Source organism: Cynocephalus volans, chromosome 13, assembly GCF_027409185.1.
Source record: "Cynocephalus volans isolate mCynVol1 chromosome 13, mCynVol1.pri, whole genome shotgun sequence".
In the NCBI taxonomy this organism is placed as follows: Eukaryota; Metazoa; Chordata; class Mammalia; order Dermoptera; family Cynocephalidae; genus Cynocephalus; species Cynocephalus volans.
The window spans coordinates 14832715-14855097 of record NC_084472.1 but is presented as its reverse complement, the minus strand read 5'-3'; the positions used below and the strand labels follow the sequence as shown (position 1 = coordinate 14855097).

General features: G+C 37.5%; 1 protein-coding gene across 1 annotated transcript in view; it reads left to right on the top strand.

Moving 5' to 3' along the window:
- The window catches only part of L3MBTL4 (L3MBTL histone methyl-lysine binding protein 4), a 302974-nt gene that overhangs the window by 135819 nt on the left and 144772 nt on the right, over positions 1-22383 (top strand). The gene's annotated exons all lie outside the window — the stretch shown is intronic.

Sequence of the window (22383 nt, the reverse complement as noted above, 5' to 3'; positions counted from 1 at the left end):
GGTATGCCCCACTCCAGTCCTGACTCTGCTCTACACCACTGCTGAATCTTGCTTTCTTCTAGAGAAATTCCAGCGCCTCTTTCCTTTTCCCCTCTTGTTTTCACCTTGCCTCTATTTATCTTATTTGCTTGGAGATGAGATACTTCTGTCAAAGAATAGAAAATAAGTTATGTTGCAGAGTGTACCTCTGTTTTAAATGTTTGATAATAATACAGAGCATGTGGTACTTACAAGGAAAAATAAGTAAAATAAATGTATAAGCCCTTATTACTTTTACTATACCCATTAATTGGTAAAATAGTATGTAGATGAATTATTCATACCAATGATCTAGTAACAGAATATGTAAAGAATTGATGTCAAATTTGTCCATATACACAAATATGTAAAACAAGCATCATAGATAAGTATAAGGAGAAAAGAATAAATCATATAATACGTGAAGCAAGAAAATATTTGTGTGAATAAAAGAGATCTAAATGCAATACAGGAAGTCCTTGCTTTATCAGAGGGTTGCAATACTAGAAACCAGTGCCTAAAACATTTGAAAGGAATCAAAGCAGGTGTTATCATAAGACATAATGATAAACACTCTCAAATAGCATACATGAATATAAATGTTGTATGTGAAAATATGTTAGCACTTAAAAAATATAGCATAGAATCCATCAAAAAATAAGTAGAAGACATGCAGACACCTTGGTTTTTTGTGCAAATCTGTAGGATTCATGGGTGATTCATGGGTGATGAGAGTGGAGCTGGACCCGGTGAAAAACTCTTAGTGGGCGAAGGAGGAAAAGAAAGTAACAGACGAACAGAGGGAGGGAAGGAGAGAATCACACAATGAGGAGGGTGTTCTGGATTAAGTGAGGACTCTCTTGGAGTTGATAGAACACTTTCCAGACAAAACAAAGAGTGTGTGGCTACTGAGAATCTTCCTCAGGCTTTTCGTGTGTGTGTATGCACATGCTTGTGTGTTTAATCCAGGGCTGCAAAGTCCAATATGGTAGTCACTAGTCACAAGCATCTTGTAAAATTTAAATTCATTAAAATTAAATAAAATTAAAACATCAGTTCTTCAGTCATACTTAACTATATTTCAAATGCTCAGTAGCCACATGAGGCTAGCGGCTACTGCCTTGGACAGCATGGATACAGACCATGTCCATCATCGCAGAGAGTTCTGTTGGACAGCCCTGGCAGAGTTTTGCATGTTCTGTCTTCCCATTGTAGATTTCTGAGTGACAGGTATTTCCAGGTGAAATAATTGGTCATCTTAGTTCCTCCTTCCAAACTTGAATCATTACCCTCATGGTTAGCCAGATTGTAATGTTGCAGTTTATGTGTCCCTTAGAGCTTTCTGGAGATTATCCTCTTGTGGTGCTGGTGCTAAGATAACAAATACCACCCCTGGACAGCTCCCTGAGGCTGGCGAGTGGCTCACTGGAGGCCTCTTCTTCCATTTCATCAGAGCTGACTTCACTCTGCACTGTTCTTGTGTGTCACTGATTTACCTTCCCTACTGTATTCTGAAAAGCTCTTGAACAAAGTCACAGTGGGCAGGTCTACTTAGTTCTAGTAGCTTCCCTGAAGTTTTGCTCATTCATTATATTGTAAATGGGATCTAATTGGTGTTCTTCTTTATATTATCTAATTATCAATAATATTGAATACATTTGACATGATTTTATCGACCAAGCAGCCTTTAAAGGTTGAGATAAGGATGCCTGGGGTCCTAAGGCAGGAGCCAAGGGCCAGCCCCCTCTTTCTGGAAACGGGCAAGAAGCAGAGCAGCATCTCCCACCAGGAAACAGACAAGAAGCATGCCGAAAACACCACCTCTTCACGGGTGGCCCCTCCCACAGCCACCACCACAGCCACAGCTGCCGCAAAAGCAGCTTGACACTGAGCAATAGGTATAGCTACTGTGCAGGCTGCCTGCCAGACACCTGACTGCAGTGACACAAGGAGAGTCACCAGTGGAGACCAGAAAAGGAAGAGGATGTCTCTCTCCTCAAAGCCCACTCTAGTGTAATGGAAGAAGCAACTGCTCTATTATGCCCCTGCTTTATTTCTGATATTAGTAATTTCATAATTTAGTAAATTTTAGTAACTTAGTAATTTATTAAAGTCTCCACTCTTTTTTTCTTGGGCAGTGTAGATAAAGGTTTGCAAATTTTGTTGATGTTTTTAAAGAATAAATAAAAAAGACTATTAAACAGTCTACAAAGCACCATGGAAGTGAATATTTTAATGAAACATTAACTTTACATCATTCTTTTAGTGTATAATAATCTTTGTATATAGTGTAACTTGTTAAATATGTAACTATCGTTCATTTTCTTTGACAGGCTTTGTTATGAGAGGTTGAAATCAAGCAGAAAACTCATTTCTTAATTAATTAATTAATTTAAAAAGAATGGCTATATCAAGACAAAAAATAACAAATGTGGAGATAAAGGAACCCTCCTCTACTGTTGGTGGGAGTGTAAATTGCTGCAGGCACTGTGGGAACAGTATGGATGTTCCTCAGAGAACTAAAAATAGATCTACTCCATGAACCAGTTATCTCACGACTGAGTGTGTGTGTATATACATACATATCTATATACACCCAAAGGAAATACCTACACTCCCACGTTCCTTGTAGCACTATTCACAATGGCCAAGAGGTGGAATCAGCCTAAATGTCTATCAGTGAATGAATGGATTTAAAAACTGTGGTATATATACACAATGGAATACTACTCAGCTATTAAAGAAGTGATATCCCCTATCATGTGCAGTAACATGGATGGACCTGGAAACCATCACGTTAAGAGAAATAAATCAGGCACAAAAAGACACATGACCATATGATATCACTCTTATGTGGAATCTGAAAAAAGAAAAAAAAAAATGGCTCTCATGGAAGTAGAGAGTAGAATAATGGTTACGAGAGGCCAGGAGAGGAGGGAGTGGGGAGAGGAGAAGCGGTGGACTAACAGGTACAAAACTAAGCTATCTACCCTAAATGAATCACTGTGCAGTAAATGCATGTATTGAAACAACATATTGTACCCCACAAATAAGTACAAATAAACGTTGAAATATTTTGGGAAAGAAAAGGTTGAGCTCAGAACTTCTGAATAAGCTAGAAGAATGTAAAAATAAAGAAGAGCATTCTATGAAGCTTAAAGAAGAAGATGAAACACTGAAAACGTGATGGTGAGAACGGTGGGGCATTTTTAGGGAGCTGGCAAGCATGAGACGGTATCCTGTCTCCAGGCCTCATAGATTTATGGGAGTGCTCAGGGTGATCCCTTAAGACTGGGTCATGGCACCCGTCCAGCTCCAGACCTTGTCATGGTAGAACAGGGCTCGTGTAAGTAAGAGCAAGGTCTTCACCAGCTGAATGATCCCAGGATCTTAGAAACAAAAAATAGAAAGCAGTGAGTACCTAAGCTTTTCTGCAAAATGGAAAATACGTAAATTAGAGGATTAGATGTTTCTAGAACTTCCATTTTTATGTAGGATTTATAAGGCATTTAAATCATCAGATAGATAAATTTTAACTTGCTTATGAAAGGAAACGCAAATAGCTTTTGTTATATTTAACACTGTTTTGTATCAAAGAATGGGGACAAATTTCTCTGTGCAGACAGTGTTGGACTGTAAGGCAGTACTGGAGAGTGGGGATCATGGGTGAATACAGGTTAGCTCCACTACATTCTGGGCATTTCTGTCTCTTGCTTTAATCATTTGATCATTGTCTTTTACCAAGTTAATCAATTTACAAATTTAACTATGTGCCTATCAAGAATTTATTTAAATTGTCTCATAATTAACTGGGTAAAAATTGTTTACATATCATTCATAATCTCTGGGTTTTTTTAATGTTATTTCTATTATAGTAGTCGAAATTTTATATAGCTCTAAAAGATTAAAAATATTGTTCTTCAGTACTTATTGTTGGTAGAATCCGTTGAGAATATTACACACGTACGTGCACACACACATGCGACTGTTAGAAATTTGACATGTCACACCCAAGGTTATCATTACAGATTTTGTTCTTATATGTCAGAGAGGTGGTAAGCAAGACACAAGAATTTTAAAATGTCACTGCATTCTCCCAGATTCCTAGATGTACTGTTATAACCATTTCTAGCTTGAGTTTCCTGATGAATTTAAACGAGTAAAAGTTGCATATTCCAAAATCAAAGTATTTTTTTTCTCGTGTCATAGATATTTACCAAAGAGACATCATTCTATAAGATGCTCCTTGTAGTCTCTAGTCCAGAGATTCTTAGGCAAATATTCTTATATTCAGAAAAAGAAGAAGAGAGAGAAAATAGAAAGCCCCTCCAGTTTCATCAAGGTCTATATAAAACAGCTCAGCTGATTTCTGCTTCCTAAGCCTAAAGGAAACCTTGACATTGTAGATCTCCCCTGCAAGGAAGGGGCTATTTCAGCTGCTTTTCTATAAAATACTCTCGGGCAGTGAAGTGTTTGCAAGTAGTGAATGTTGTTTTTACCATTTTCATGTCAGAATTTCTGATTCTGATATTGAAAGCTTGGTGTTTTGAAAGGAAGTAAACAGTCTTAAAATAAGTTGTCAACTTATTCTATACAGCTGACAGAAAAGAAAACGATGCCGTCAAGATATTGCTGAAGTCATAAGAAAATAACACATCACTTTAATAGATCAGGTGAACCCCTGCATGTCATTTTTGGATGGATTTTTAAAAGGTTTATTTTGGTTTTTATTAAAATAGTCAAGGGTTAATTTTCCAAGCTATTTGGCATTTATGTAGAATCTGCATAAAGCATTATTTAAAAGAAATTGTATCAGTTCTTATCTGTATGAAAATAAGACTTTTGGCACACAATTATCAGACAATTTACATTTTATTCAAACTAATTTACAGAGTGGATAAAATGAAGTAGGTGTATTTGTTAACATGGAAATATTTAAAGATGACAATATTGGGACTACAAGATGTAAACTTACTTTTGAGCCAGGGTCCAGGATTAGCTTTGAAGCTGTTTTTTCTAAATGAGTAGAACACGGACTCTGGAACACTTGATCTACCTCTGTGTCATGAAATACACAAAGTAAGTTATTTAGGCTCTAATAATTGCATACTTTACACTGAGAGCCAGATGTTGTTGCAGTGTGAGGGCCTCTTGTCCCAGTGCTCGTGTGTGGGTTGCAGGGCACACATTGCTCATGTGTCATGCCTTAACACAAATAGAAAAGGAGCATCTGCTGCTCAGAAGTGGGGGTGTCAGATAAAACTAAGGTGTTTTGGGATGCTTTTCATAGAAACTTATAGCACAACTCAGCCCCTGTTCAGGATTTACTTGAAATCATTTTTTCAGCTCAAGAATGATGGAAATTATTTCAGATGTTTTCTTCTTTTCATATCTGTTTCCGTGTGTGTGTGTGTGTGCCCCACTGTTCTTAGCTTTAGTTCATCATCTGTAAATGAGAGCTTTTTGAAGTAGAAAAGGTCAAATTATATAATGAGATTAAAACAGGCGTAAATCTTTATTCACTAAATAATATAGGCTCATAGTACTGAAAGCATAACTGCAGACAATACAAAGAGAAACAATAATATTAGGAGACTTAAATTCATTCATTTCAGCCAATGACAGATTAAATAGACAAAACAGAAATAAGGATATACAAAATTTGAATAACATGATTTAAGAAAAGGAAAAAGATTGACTGAAAGATATATATCAAGCTCAAAACAATAAATCTGCTTAAAAGCACTTTTCAAAACAACTATAAGGCCACAAACAACCCAATAAATCCTTAAAACCAAAACAGTTCAGACCCATTCTCTGATCAAAATGCAGTAAAAATAAGAAATTGTTAAGAAAAAAACCAAATCACCTAGAACACATGCAAAAACATTCATAAACTCTAAGTAATCATGGGTCAATGGAAAACCCAAACCTGAATCTCAGAACATCTCGACTTAGTGTAATGAGAACACTAAAGAGATAAAATTTTGGGATATCACTGTATATGTGGTCAGAGGTAAATTTATACCTTACTCAACAAGAAAGAATGAAAATAAACTAAACATTCAACTCAAAAAGTTTTAGAAGTTTGAAAATGATTACAAAAAGGGAAGGAATATCAAACTAAAAGGTGAAATGAATGAATTGGAACCGAAAAAAACAGTAAATTGGTAAGAATATGCAAGAGTTGTTTTTTTACAGTAAATTGGGAAGAGTATTACAAAAACAATAATACTACAATAATAAATAATAAGTACCAATATAGTGGAGAAACTGTCTTGGGTGGTCCTTGCATTATTCTGAGCATTTGGACTGCCTTTGCAGAAGGGATTTAGAGGTGCAGCGCTTGGGTTTCTTGTCCGGTTGCTGACTTTACCTGTAATGGTTGGCTTTAAATCTTTGACCTTCCTTTTAATTGAGGCATGTGGGAACCCCTTTGGGCTTCTGATTTCATAGATTTATCTCTTGTCATCCTTAGAAGTAGCTTTTCCTCTTCAAGGAAAACATGTCCTCAGCCACCCTCCTGCTTCCCAGGTTGGTTTTTAAGGGACACCCCTGATTGCAACACAATGTTGCAACCTCTGTCTGGCTGTTGACCGTCCCGGCCTCTGCTCTGGCAGTGTGAGCATGCTTTGTGTGTGGCCATCTCACCCCACAGCTTTTCTCAGCTGTGCTCACACACATCAGGTGTCCAGTAATACCTCCCCTGCCCCCCAGGTAACCCCTCTGGATCCGTGGTCCTCTCCCTCCAGTCTGAACTGGTTTCTTCTTGGGTCTCACCTCCATCCTGGAGTTCCCTTTGTCTCCCTTATGTTACAGCCTCCATTTCCTGGATTCTGAGAATTTTTTCCCCCTGGTTTATTTTCTCATTTTCCTGGCCTTCAGGGATAGAGTTTGTGGGAGGTAGTTTTTTTGGTATATCTAAAATATCTTTTATGTCTCCTCAGCCATAATAACTTAGTTGCGGGTAGAATTCTGGTTGGAAATCCTTTTTCTTCAGAATATTGAAGGCATTGCTCCATGTTATGTTTATCTTTTTATTGTTCAGAAGTCTGCTCTCATTCAAATTTAAGTCAGGAAAGGGATAGTTCTCCCCTTCATACACCCCGCCCCCATCCCCACCCTCTGCAGGAGTTGCACCTCCCTGGGACTTTGGGGGACTTTCTTTTGTCTTTGATGTTCTGAAATGAGCCTTTTATCATTGTTTTAATCTGGAAACTCACCTCTTTTATTTCTGGGGAATGTTCTCGCATCATTTCTTTAATAATAGTCTTTTTTCTGTTTGCTCTGTTTGCTTTCCTGGACTGATGCTCAGAATTTTCTAGCCTAGATTCAAACTCTGTGTCTTTTGTTCTGTTTCCTGAAATAACCTCCTCAAGTTTGTCTTCCAATCCTTCAGCTGAAGTTTTTAATTATACTGTGATTTTTTTTTTTTTTTTCAGTTTCTGAGAACACGTTCTTATTCTCTGATTTGATTTTTATTGCATCCTGTTCTTACTGGGTAGATTGTGTATCTTTTCCTACCTCTCTGGTGATTTTGGAAGTGATTGTTGTTGTTTTGAGTCTTTTTTCCAGGCTTTTGATTTGTTTCTTGGTTAGGTTGGTTGGCTACTTCCCCTCATGTTGAAGGCATTTCTCAAATCCTGGCAGTCTTTCTCTGTGTTCACTTTTGACGATGGGCTGATGTGGAGCTCGGTGTGCCTGCTCGGAGCCGGTCAGCGGGAGCTTCCAGCAAGGGTGGCGGGGCAGGGACCGGGCGCGCCACCGAGCAGCCTCCCCTCGGTCATTGGTCATCCTGGGAGCCCGCGCCGCCCAGTCAGTCACTTCCTTGGCAGCAGGTGCTGCCGAACTTGTCCCGGTGCGCTCTTCCAGCGTCCCCTGCAAGCCCTGCCTCTCAGCTTCTCCTTTCTCCATCTTCAAAAATATATTTACTTCTTTCATCTGCCAGCATCTTTTCTCTCGTGCTTTGTCTTTATGAATTTATACCTTTTTGTTCATTTATTATTATTTTAGTAAGCAGCGAAAGGATTTGTTGTCAAGGGGAAAGGATAAATTTAATTTTCCAGGCTGCCCTGTTTTCTCTAATTTTTAAAACTTTGTTTACCCTCCACATCATGCTTCAGCTCACAGATTGTGATCTTATTTCTGACTCTGTGATTGCTCTGCCCATCACAACAGCACCTTCCTTGCAGAGACAAATAGCAAAAGATCTCATAAAATGATTTTTTGTTTAGTTTACCTTTGTAAATTTTATAAATTTATAATGATGGGTTGGAATATTATGTTTAAAAGGATTCCCAAAGTCACGGCTTTAATTTCATATGCATATTACTTCTGAATTTATTGTCACCTTCAGTTAAAACTTATTTTGCCAAGAGAGCACCTCAATGACATGTGTTCACATTTATCTGATTTCTTTGTCACTTGTCCTGTCATTGTCTTTGACTTTTTGTTACCACATAGTGAAATTGACTGGGTGGAAATTTAAAAATAAACTCGCAGATGTATTTTTGCTTCAATAAATAAAAGGAAAAAGAATATCTGACTTTAAAGAACACTTTTAATTCTCAAAACGACATGAATAATTACCCAATTTAGTAAAAGCATTGATAATGTAACAAGAGATCAGTCATAGGTCTCTAAGTCACTTCTATCCATTACTATAAAATTCTTGAAGGTTAAGGTATAGGTCTGATTTTACTGAACTGGGAAATAATTATGTGAGAATTTGATGTTTTTTTCTAAATTCTTTAGGAAAGAAAATTGCATATGGAACACTTAGTTTTATAGCAACTGGGGAATTAGTTTCTAAAGACATTATATTCTTCAACACATTCTCAGGGTTTTATTAAGTACAACATTCCAGATTACATGAATTGCCAAGGTTGTAGGAAATATATCCTTATTATGATGGAGACATGGCTTTGGTTTATTTCTGCATGAGAACTGTAGTACATTGATGAAAGAGGAGCCAAAATGATGATATATGAGAGGAGGGAGGGAGGTTTCAGTAATGGGCCGCAATAATCAACCACATTGTATATTGACAAAATAAAATTTAAAAAAAAATTAAATCACCTTGAAAACCAAAGTGAAATACAGACAAAGAAAATCTATTCTCTTAAAAATTAGAAATATTACCAATGTACATTATTTTAAAATTGATGCCATTTTATTACACAATTAGCCCATTGTCAGTGTTAAAAATTTGGATAATAATAGAGAAGCATTAAAAAAATAAATAAATAACTTCATAATGTAACTACAAAGTTATATGCCTTAAATTTGTTTGATTTTTCTGGGCTTTTTACACACACACACACACACACACACACACACACACACACACACACAAGCACATATTTTTTCATGAGTAGAATGAGACAGGATAAACAGTTTTTGTCATTTGCTTTTCAATAAAATATTAAATAGTTTCTCATATTGTTATTAAATATTTCTCAGATAAATTGATCAGATATTATTTGGTGTATAGGTTTTAAAATTATTATGTCTTTGTGTTCTAGATTCTATATTAGTTAGAAATGACTTTTTGTCCTGTATTTTCCCTTGACTTCTGCCTTGTCTCTATTAATAGTGCCAAACAAAGTTCTTTTGTGTGTGTTTAAAGTATATTTGCCTATTCTATTATTTTTTGGCCTTTCAGGTTGTCTTATTTAGGTATGCTTTTTGCGAAAAGCATATATGACTGGCTTAAAAAGAAAATTCCATCTAAGAGCCTTCTCCTGTGGATGATAGAGTTTAACATATTGGCAGTTATTGTTAGTTATTCCATAACTTGTACATATGCCAACGTTTTTGCCTTAAAATTTTGTTTCTTTTGTTGTTGGTGGTGTTGGTGAGACAGAAGAGTGGACCTTCCCTCCCTCCCTTCCTTCCTTCCTTTCTTTTCAAGAACATTTTGTTTGTTGATTCTAGTGGTATTCTAATGTTTTTCAGGTGCATTCCTTAATCAAAGTCATAAGAAGAATATTAATCTTTGGCTTTCTTTTGGGGAAAATGAAATGCTAGCCGCTTTTCTTTTTTCCCTAATTCAGTATACCTTGTCATGTTAATTGAATTTGAGGTTATATGCCTTACTTTTTTCTTTCTTTCCATTTTCTGAGCAATAGTGATTCACGCTTGGAAAAAAAGGGGGGGAGCAAACAATTTTGTGATCATATTTAAAATAATCATGCACCTTTATTTCTTAATATTTTATTGGTTCCGGTGGTAATCTCCTGTCATTTCCAGCCACACTATCCTCCTTATTTCTTGATTTAACATCTTTTATTCCTTGTTCTGGCACACTTCTTTTCAAGGCTTGCTTTAAATTGCCTATGGTGCCTGCACATTATATTTAAAATCTTCGCATTAGAACACACATCTTATCCCTAAAAGCAATTTGTCAGGATATAGGTGCTTAAGCCGAGTCCCTTTTCTTCCAGAGTTCTGTACACGTTGCTTCCTGTCCTTTTCTAGTTTTTATTGTGGTGGTGGTAAAGTCTAATGCCAGCTGGTTGATGTGTGTATGTGTAATTTAAAATTCTCCTAGATGTGACTAAATATGGGGGGGGGGTTCATTAAATTTAATTGTAATACTGTGCTCACAATTTTAGTACAAAGTCCTCCTTTGTGTCGGATCGTTTTTTCTTCAAGCACTTTTTAAAGTTCCATTTCTGTTCTAGCTGTATTCTTCTCTCCAGAATTTCTATTGAGTGACACTGGGTCCTTGCCTCTGTCCTTTGTGTCACATCTTTTTTCTCATCATTTTCAGTTCTTCATCCTTTCTCTCTGAGTACTGGGGAAATCGCTTGAGTGTATGTTCTCAGCATCCAGTTTGATCTTTTGTGCCTCCACTGAGACTTTTCTCTGTGATGAATGCTTTACACCTCCTTGCAAGCCTTCCTGGCCTCTCTGTTTCTTACCATCTCCATCACCACGTGCTAGCCTTATGGGAGTCATTGCAGATACCAAGTTCCTGACCTCAAGGAGCTCACACAACAGTTGATTCTAACACATGAACATCCCAGGAATGGAAAGTACCATTTATCCATTTATTTTTTCAAAATGAAAACAGTTCACATGGGCTTAGCCCTTAACTAAAAGTAATTTATGAATAATCCTTATAATGCCAGGTAGTAGGTACAAAGGGTAAGTTCACATCTTCTCTGGACCTTGGTTGCTTCCTCTGCAAAATAAGATGATTGAACTAGGTGATTTCTTATTTTCTTTTTAATTACATGTCTATGATATTGTTTACTCTAAGAGATACATATCAACACAACTTTCTGTAGTCTGCAGCATATTGCCTGGACAGGATTTATTCCAATTGCAAGTAACTTATTCATATGTTCATTTCACTGTTTATTAAAATGTAAATATCTTGAGTCCAGGATCTATATCCCAAATGTAAGGACAATGACTGCAGAACTATTGCTAGCAGCAGGAACTAGGTTGGAATTACTCCCTTTCCAAAAGATGCCTCAAGAATCAAGATTAATCATTCTTTCGTTATCTACTAGGCAGAGCAAAAAAGAAAATATAATTCCATAATTAACTTGCTGTGATTTCCTGGAATTATCACATTGCTGAAGAATTTATCCTAGCTAATCTGAATGCATGGAAAACCCTGTAATATGAATTAAAATGGATTATTTTTTCCCAAGAAATAACTTCCCTAAGCCTAGGAAGTTTGTCACTTTTTATAGCTTCTTTCTTATATAATAGTTAGACTTACATATGTAATTCTCTTAGAGACTCTGTTTCTTAATTTTTGGATAAACACCATTTTTTCTTTTTTTTAAATTTTTTTTTCAAAATTATTTTTATTTATACATATTTATGGGGTGCAGAGTTGACTATCAGTATTTGTGTACAGTATATGATGATCAAATCAATATTATTCACATGTTCATCATTACAAATAATTACTTTTTGTGTCCCTTACCCAACTACCCCTTATCCCCCCTCCCCTGCTTTCCTCCCTCTAGTAATTATAGGTCTCTTCTCTCCTGAAAGTTCAACGTTTCATTACGGTCTTTCTTTTTCTTTTCCTTCCTTCCTTCCTTCCTTCCTTCCTTCCTTCCTTCCTTCCTTCCTTCCTTCCTTCCTTCCTTCCTTCCTTCCTTCCTTCCTTCCTTCCTTTCTTCCTTCCTTCCCTCCCTCCCTCCCTCCCTCCCTCCCTCCCTTCTTTCCCTCCCTCCCTCCCACCCTCCCTCCTTCTCACCCTCCCTTCCTCCCTTCCTTAGCTCCCACTTATGAAAAACACCACTTTTCAAAGGTGATAGCTAAAATCTAAGACTGGACAGCCAGGCACAGTCTTCCTTTTGTGCATGAGGATAATGTTGATAGTGCAATTTATTTTTGGAAGTGACTTGCCATGCAGACAATAGGGTGAACTAAGTTTGATTCAAAGTTTGAATGTTGATATTTTTACCTAGGAAAGCATCTATTATACAAACTAATAATAGCAGTGATACTAATACATTATATTTGTGTATCATTTAACGACTTAAAGAATGTTTTCACTTGCATTATCTTCTTTTATACACAAGCACAGCCCTATGATGTAAGTTTTATTATCCCTATTTTACAAATGAAAAATGGACAAATTGAGTCTTTCCACCATCACACGTAAGTGGTAGAGCTGATTTTAAAATGTCTTCTAAGAACTCACCTAGGACTGTTTCTCCTACTCCCAGATATGTATGCAGAACTGGGGTGTGAAATTATGCTTCTTACTTGTAGATTGGGAAGGTTTGAGGTCAGAAAGGAAAACTGATACTAAACTACACACAGTCCTACTACATCTGGGTGTTAAGGAGACTGTTAAGAAAAGTCGACTCACTTGAGACAAAGACAATACAAAATGATCTCCAGGCTTCCTTTCAAATTGTAAATATTGTATTCTCAGCTCCAAAATGCTCACACACACATACACGGAAGGGGAGACTTAAGGACGACTATAGTTGCTACTCATAATTTGTTACCGAAAGTAAAGAAGAAAATAAGATACTTGAACGTCTGCCTCCAGTTTGGTTGTAGAGCTGTTAAAGTACTCCTTGTAAGACATGATTTACCAATATGAAACTTATAAATCAGAAATCTGGAATAAAAGCTTTAGTTATGAAAATATTAAGCTAGGTATGATGATTTTAATTATCCCTTTGTCTCAATTATTCTCATTTTGATGATGTGATAATTACAGTATCATACTCCAATTTCTGTTATTATAATTCAGTGCCTGCACATGTCAGATTTAATATTCATTTGCCTATGATTATGTAGAGCAGATGAAAGAGGTGCATTGCCTATTTATAAGAACTAGCTGTTTTTCCTGAATTTTCTGAATTTTATCAGTGATATTAGTAGGTGAGGTTGAAGCTGGTTTAGGATTGCATTAGAAATGCCAGATCAGTAACCCAAAGTAAATAATGTGGTGCCATGCATCTGTAAATGATCATGAAGCTTACTAAAACAGACACAATCTCATTGACCTCAGTTATAATAATATATGCTGTAGAAAGTTCACTTATGAATGGACAACAGACAATTCTGCAAGTAATAAATGGAGCTTTGAACTTGGGGACCTCCTATAGAATGTTGTTAAAATCAATTTGTAGCAAATGAGAAAAATAACTTTAAAAAACATAGCAATTCTCTTCCTAGTTATATGCCCAAAAGAAATGTGTGTACCATCAGCTCACTAAGAGATGTGGACAAGAACGTTCATAGCAACACTGTTCACAGTACCCCTGCCTCAGTCTACCCACATGCCCATCAGCAGTGAATGGATAACTTGAGGCATGTTCTTCCAACGCAATGCTGAACCACAGTGAGATTGAGCAGACCCTCCCACATACACGTGGATGGAGCTCACAGACATAATGTTGACTGAAAGAAGCCAAACACAAATAGTAAATCCTGAAACCTTCCATTAATATAAGGTATGAAAACAGGCAAAATTATCAACCGTATTATAGTTCAGGACTGTAGTTCTCCTGGGCGGAGTGACTGTTGGAGGGGGCATGGAGGGGCTTCTGGACTCACGGTCTGTTTCTTGATCTGGTGCTTGTTACAGGAGTGTCTTCAGTTTGTGAAAACAACTTTTCCTCTGTGCATTCTATGTAAAGACTATTTCAATAAAAAAAAATTATCTCAAGAATATCAAAGTAACCTTCCTAGCTAAAATTACACGTTTTCAACAGGTTGACCCTCTAGGTCTGGCAGACCTAGTGACAGTCTGACATGCAGGTTAGCAATGCAAAGCTGGAGGAAACGTCCAATCTTTCTTACCTGTTGGTGGCAATCTCCTGCCACTTCAGGGGAAACAATGACATCCGAGTGTAGCCTGTGATGGTGACCCACTCAGGATGCAGGCAGCCAACTTCCAGGGCTTAGCTGCTGAGGGCTGAGGGCTACCCAGCTTAATGAGGTTGGACGTGCATCTGTGCTATTTCTAGGCCTCGCTGGAGTTTCAAAGTCCACAGGACTCATCTTAGGTTTTGATCTGCTTTGTATGTCTCTGTCATGGATTACAAATGAACTAACAGTAAAATGTTTAAATTTTCCTGAGTTAGGAATTAGGAGACCTTGCTTTTCAGCCTTGTGTTCTGGAGAACATTACCCAGTTGTTGGCCTATTTTTGCTTCCTTTATACTTAGCTTTTGAGCTTTTGGGTGGAGTAGAGAAATGATTTTTCCTTCTATGAGAGAGCAGGTCTTGCCATGAGAAATATCAGACATATTAGGAAAAACCCTGGTCTTTATCCTGGAATGAAGCCTGCAACACATCTACCTCCCACACACAAGAGAGAGACCTGGAGTCTTCTGTCAAATTGTGCTCCTTAAGCCAGGCTTCTGTGCTATTTAAACTAGATTATAAAATAGATGAGAAAGTCTTAGGAAGAATAAAATAGCATATATCACTATTTTGAGTATTTCCTGAACAGTGATCCATACACGTTCAAGCCTAACACCTGTCTCTCTCTCTCATCCCCACCACCTACATGTTTATCTAAGAATTCTTTGCTGGTAATTCACAAACACTAAAAACATCTCTTAAAAAAGGACTAAGAACCATGTTTTGCTAACGGAAAACTGCTGTTGTATCCTGAGCACCCAGCACTGAAGTGCTGTCTACAGTAGGCCAGCCTATTTTCATGGTTCCTGTTAAAAGTAGCTCCAAACAGCTCCCAGTTTCTGTTCACATACGCAAATGCTAGGGATTTCAGCACACTGTCCCTAACTTTCATATTTCTAAATCAGAATTTCTTTGTTCTTCTTTACCACTCGCAGTCTATTGAATAAACCAGTGGTAGCAGGGGGTCTCCAGGCTGCAGCTCAGAGAGGAGGAGCCCTAGTGGAGGCTGGGGTCTCCCTGTGTTTCTTTGCAGCTAGCTGGTGGCAGAAGAAACCAGTGCACTGTCTCCCATTCTATGTGACTTGGTGTCATTGTTAGTGCTGGTGACTGGGAGGTGGAGCTCAGCCTGGCACAGGAGACTCTCTGAAGGGAAGAATGCTGTGGTCACAAAGCAAGCGATGCCAAATTCATTACAAAGTTCTGGATAAATTCAAATATGCAGTTGTACCTTGATGTGGACGTTTGTGTTGAGTGATCGAAGTACTGTCTTCTGTAATACATGCAAACAAGTCACAAGCCCTCAAGAGAATGAAGCACTTGATGTTCTTTTAACCAGTCACTTCTGGTGTTACCTAGTGTTTAAAAATAAAGTCACATAAGTAGTCAATGAAATTTTTGTGTTTTAAGGGTTTCTTCTGAATACAATAGCTAGCTAGGTACCTCAGAGAAAAACACTGCAGAAATTTGACTTGTAAAAACAGTCAACATTTTGTATTTAATATCTTCAATAAAAGCCATTACTTAAGTCTTCAACAAAAATATAACACCGGCAAATGGATATGGCTTATGCTGCTTTCTTTTCTCACACAGTTTTTGTCCTTTAATTGAACAAGCATTTATTGAGTGCTCTCATGCAGCCAGCACTGAGCTAGGTCCTAGATATAAGATCTATCCCTGATTCCAGAAGCTCACAGTCTGGGAAAGGAGGTAAATGCTACCTATAAACTTAATTAAATTGTTTGAGAAAAGTATGTTTGGGGAGCTGTGGGTGGTCATATTACAGAAAAGTTTCCCAGAAAAGGTGATATCTTCACTGAGTCCTGAAGGATGAGTAAGAGTTAACCAAGCCAAGAGGGACAGGAGAGAGACCAGCAAGAGGGAGAGTAGAGAAGACACAGAGCGAGTGCACGTCTGTGTGTGTGTGTGAGAGAGAGAGACAGAGACAGAGACAGAGAGATTGCATGTAATTTCAAAAATCTGGAGCTTGGAGTTGGGCAGTGATGATGGGGGATGGAGGGAGGGTGACCGATGGCTGAGCATGTGACAGGAGCCCCTCCCACTGTAGTCCTAAACCTTTCTAACTTTTCTGGCTATGGACATGCAGAGCCTCTAAGAGCAGAGGGTGAGAGATCGGACAGAGCCTGTCCAGCCTGGCTGTCTTCTCAGGCGCCTGTGTTTGTGATTGAGCGGTGCCCTTCACAAGCATGTCTGAGGTAGCAAATGAAGGGCTAGCTTTACCTTCTCATGTTATTAGTACAGAGAATAACACACTCTTTCTGTGAGTTTATTTAGCATTCTCTACTAGTCCAGGATGTAGGTACTGAGAATACATCTTTTCTAACAGTGCTGTTGTGGTTTTATTGTTAATAATCCACTGAGAAAGGTTTTCTTCCATGGTACTTCAGATATTGGGCTTCTGTTGTGGGCCAAGATTTTGACATACGATGCTATATTTAGTCATCACAACAAACATTTTACAATAGATATTATCTCCATTTTGTAACTAAATTTATTTTTTAATTGGCATGTATTGATTGTACATATTTATGAGGTACAGAGTTACATTTCAATACATGATACAGTGATCACATCAGGGTAATTAGCATATCCATCATTGCAAATGTTTATCATTTCTTTATAATGAGAGCATTTGAGCTCCTCTTCTTCAAAATATACAGTAAATTATTGGTAATTATAAATGCCTAGCACAACTGTAGACCACTACTACCTATTTTTCTTATCTAGCTGTAATTCTGTATTCATTATATCTCCATTTTGTAGATGAGGAAACTGTTCAGAAGGATTAGTTATCTTACTGGTTACCAGTAAGTACGAGGCTCAGAATTTGAATATGGGATGTCTGAATGCACCAAGTTCACTGCTTTCCTGTTACTCTAAGAAGGACCATCTTCCCCACCTGCTCTTAAAACTAGGGTGCCAGGACAGGCCTGAGTGCTGCAGAGACCACGCACCCCATGGTGCCAGTGTGTGATCAAGCAGGAAAGCCTTGCTGCCACCGGACCCCATCCCCAGCCTGGCCAAGTGTGCACTGAGCAGAGAGGCGCCTCCCTGCAGAGGCCCAAGATGCGAGGCAACCATGCACCCAAGGCGCCAGCAGGTGACTGAGCAGACACTGAGGCAGCCATGCCAGACAACCCCAGCAGGATCCTAGCCAGACAATAGATTTGAACCAGTGGACCATGAAATCCCTTGCCAAAATGACTAAACATGAAAGGAAAGATACCAGAAATATGAAAAGTCAAGAAAGTACACCAACAAAGGGTAATAATCCCCAAATCTAGATCCTATAGAGCAAGAAGCCCTCGAAATGTCTGACAGGAATTTTAAGTGATAATTCTAAGGAAACTAAATGAGATACAAGGAAAGTCGGATAGACAAAATGATGAAACAAGGAAAAGTATACAGGACCTGAAAGAAGAAATGTACAAGGAAATCAATGCCCTGAAAAAGAATGGAGCAGAGCTTGCCAAGCTGAAGAATTCATTCAGTGAAATAAAAAAACACAACAGAGAGTTTAACCAGCAGGCTTGCAGAAGCAGAAGAGAAAACTTCTGACTTTGAAGACAGGCTGTTTCAAATAACACAGACAGACAAAAAAAAGAAAAAAGAATTTAAAACATTGAAGAAAATCTAAGAGAGATATCAGACAACCTTAAGCGCTCAAATATCCGAGTCATGGGTATTCCAGAAGGGGAGGAAAAAGGAGATTGCATTGAAAACATATTCAACAAAATAATGGCAGAAAACTTCCCAGGTATAGAAAAAGACTCAGATCTTCATATTCAGGAAGCTCAAAGATCCCCAAATGAATTCAGCCCAAAAAGGTCTTCTCCAAGACATGTTACAGTCAATTGGCAAAACTCAAAGACAAAGAGAGAATCTTAAAAGCTGCAAGAGAGAAGCATCAAACCGCCTATAAGGGAGCCCCAATCAGACTAACATCAGCCTTTTCATCACAAACCCTAAAAGCCAGAAAGGAATGGGATGATATATTCCAAATACTAAAAGACAGAGATTGCCAGCCAAGTATACTCTACCCCACAAGGCTATACTTCCCAAATGAAGGTCAAATAGTGTATTTCTCAGACAAACAAAAATTACAGGAGTGCACTACCACAGAACCACCCTTACAAGAAGTTCTCAAGGGAATACTGGGTTTGGTACCTGAAAATAACTACCATTGGCATAAAAGCTCAAGAAAAATCAAAACCCGCTAGCAAAATTAAAATGCCAGCAATGAAGAGGAAAAAAATGTTTATCTACAACACAAATAACCAACAAATACAGAAGACAAACAGTAAATCAGAAAGAAAGGAACAAAAGACACTTAAGACATCCAAACAAAAATCAATAAAATACTAGGAGTAAATCAACACTTTTCAATAACAACTCTTAATGTAAAAGGATTAAATTCCCCAATCAAAAGACACAGACTGACTGACTAGATTAAAAAGGAGGACCCAACTGTATGCTGCCTACAAGAGACCCACCTCACCTATAAAGACTCACACAGACTAAGAGTGAAAGGATGGAAAAAGATTTACCATGCAAACAAATGAAAAATGAGCTGGAGTAGCTATTCTTATATCTGAGAAAATTGACTTTAAACTAAAAACCATAAAAAGAGATAATGAGGGACACTACATAATGAGAAAAGGACAGATCCATCAAGAAGACATAACAATCATAAATATATACACACCCAATGTCGGAGCAGCCAGATTTATAAAACAAACTCTATTAGACCTAAAGAAGGAAATAGACCCTAATACCAAAATAGCAGGGGACCTGAACACACCACTGTCAATATTGGACAGATCACCTAGGCAAAGAATCAGCAGAGAAACACAAGATCTAAACAACACTCTGGAACAATTGGACTTGGCAGATATCTACAGAACATTCCATCCAATAAGCTCAGAGTAGTCATTCTTCTCATAAACACATGGATCATTCTCCAGGGTAGATCACATATTAGGTCATAAATCAAGTCTCAACAAATTCAAAAAAATTGGAATTATCCCATGTATTTTCTCAGACCACAATGGATTAAAATTAGATATCAATAACAAACAAAATTCTGGAAACTGTACAAACACATGGAAATTAAACAGCATTCTACTTAATGACATATGGGTCCAAGAAGAAATCAAACAGGAAATCAAAAAATTTATTGAAACTAATTAAAACAATGATACATCATACCAAACCCTGTGGGATACTGCAAAAGCAGTACTAAGGGGGAAATTTACCACATTAAATGCTTGCTTCAGAAGAATGGAAAGATGGCAAGTGAACAACCTAACACTTCACCTTGAAGAACTGGAAAAACAAGAACAATCCAATCCCAAAGTTAGCAGATGGAAAGAAATCATTAAGATCAGAGCAGAACTTAATGAAATTGAAACCCCAGAAATGATACAAAAGATCAACAAATCAAAAAGTTGGTTTTTTGAAAATATAAATAAAATTGACAAACCATTAGCATGGCTGACTAAAAAAAGAAGAAAGAAGACCCAAAGACCAAAAATTAGAAATGAAAAAGGTGATATTACAACTGATACAACTGAAATACAAGGAATCATTACAGACTCTTATGAACAACTGTATGCCAACAAATTTGAAAATCAGGAGGAAATGGATAAATTTCTGGACACACACAAACTACTGAAACTGATCCAAGATGATGTAGAAAATCTGAACAAACCAGTAACTATAAAAGAGATCGAAGCTGTTATCAGACGGCTCCCAACAAAGAAAAGCCCAGGACCAGATAGTTTCACAGGAGAATTCTACCAAACATTCAAACAGGAATTGACACCAATTCTCTACAAACTATTCCAAAAGATTGAAACAGAGGCAATTCTCCCAAACTCATTCAATGAAGCAAGCATCACCCTGATACCAAAACCAGGTAAAGATACAGCTAAAACAGAAAACTACAGGCCAATATCCTTGACTGAATATTGATGCAAAAATCCTCAATAAAATACTAGCTAACCAATACAGCAACTCATCTGCAAAATTATACACCATGATCAAGTGGGATTCGTCCCAAGGATGTAAGGTTGGTTCAATATACACAAATCAATAAATGTGATGCACCATATCAATAAAATCAAACACAAGGACCATATGATCATCTCTATAGATGCTGAAAAAGCATTTCATAAAATTCAATACTTGTTCATGATAAAGACTCTCTACAAGTTAAATATAGATGGAAAGTATCTCAACATAACGAAAGCCATATATGATAAACTCACTGCCAATATCATCCTGAAAGGGGAAAAGCTGAAAACTTCAGTTAAGAACAGGAACTAGATAAGGATGCCCACTCTCACCATTCCTATTCCACATAGTGTTGGAAGTACTAGCCAGAGCAATCAGAGAAGAGAAGGAAATAAAGGGCATCCAGATTGGAAAAGACGAAATCAAACGGTCCCTCTTTGCAGATGACATGATCCTATATATCAAATAGCCTAAAGCCTCTACAAAAAACCAGTTGGAGTTGATAAATGATTTCAGCAAAGTTGCAGGATACAAAATCAACACACAAAAATCACTAGTATTTCTATTCTCCAATAGTGAACATGCAGAGAGAGAAACAAAGAAAGCTTGCCAATTTACAATAGCCACCAAAAAATAAAATACTTAGGAATAGAGTTAACCAAGGATGTGAAAAACCTCTATAATGAGAACTACAAATCTCTGCTGAGAGAAATTAAAGAGGACACAAGAAGATGGAAAGATATCCCATGCTCTTGGAAGAATCAACATTGTGAAAATGTCCATACTACACATAGTGATATACAAATTCAATGCAATCCCTATCAAAATTCGAATGACATTTTTCTCAGAAATGGAAAAAACTATCTGATATTTATATGGAATAACAAAAGACCATGCATAACCAAAGCAATTCTGAGTAAAAAAAATAAAAGTGAAGGCATAACACTACCTGACTTTAAACTATACTACAAAGCTATAATAACCAAAACAGCATGGTCCTGGCATAAAAACAAATACGTGGATCAATGGAATAGACTAGAGAAGCCAGAAATCAGCCCATACACCTACAGCCATCTGATCTTTGACAAAAGCAGCAAGCCTATACACTGGGGAAGAGACTGCCTCTTCAGCAAATGGTGCTGGGATAACTGGATATTCATATGCAGGAGAATGAAACTAGACCCATACCTCACCATACACTAAAGTCAACTCAAAATGGGTTAAAGAATTAAATATACACCCTGAAACAATAAAACTTCTTAAAGAGAACATAGGAGAAACACTTCAGGAAGTAGGACTGGGCACGGACTTCATGAATGTGACCCCAAATACATGGGCAGCCAAAGGAAAAATAAACAGATGGGATCATATCAAACTAAAAAGCTTCTGCACAGCAAAAGAAACAGAGTTAAAAGACAACCAACAGAGTGGGAGAAAATATTTGCAAAATATGCATCTGACAAAGGGTTAATATCTAGAATATACAAGGAACTGAAACAAGTGTACAACAAAAAAACAAGTAACCCAGTTAAAAAATGGGCAAAAGGGCTAAATAGGCATTTCTCAAAGGAAGATATACAAATGGCCAAAAGACACATGACAAAATGCTCAACATCACTCAGCATTCGGAAATGCAAATCCAAACCACACTGAGATACCATCTCACCCCAGTTAGGATGGCCAATATCCAAAAGACTGTGAACAATAAATGCTGGCGATGTTGCAGAGAAAAAGGAACTCTCACACATTGTTGGTGGGACTGCAAAATGGTGCAGCCTCTATGGAAAATGGTATAGAGGTTCCTCAAACGATTGCAGATAGACCTACCATATGACCCAGCTATTCCACTGCTGGGAATATACCCAGAGGAATGGAAATCATCAAGTCGAACGTGTTCCCCAATGTTCATCGAAGCACTATTTACAATAGCCAAGAGCTGGAACCAGCCCAAATGTCCATCATCAGATGAGT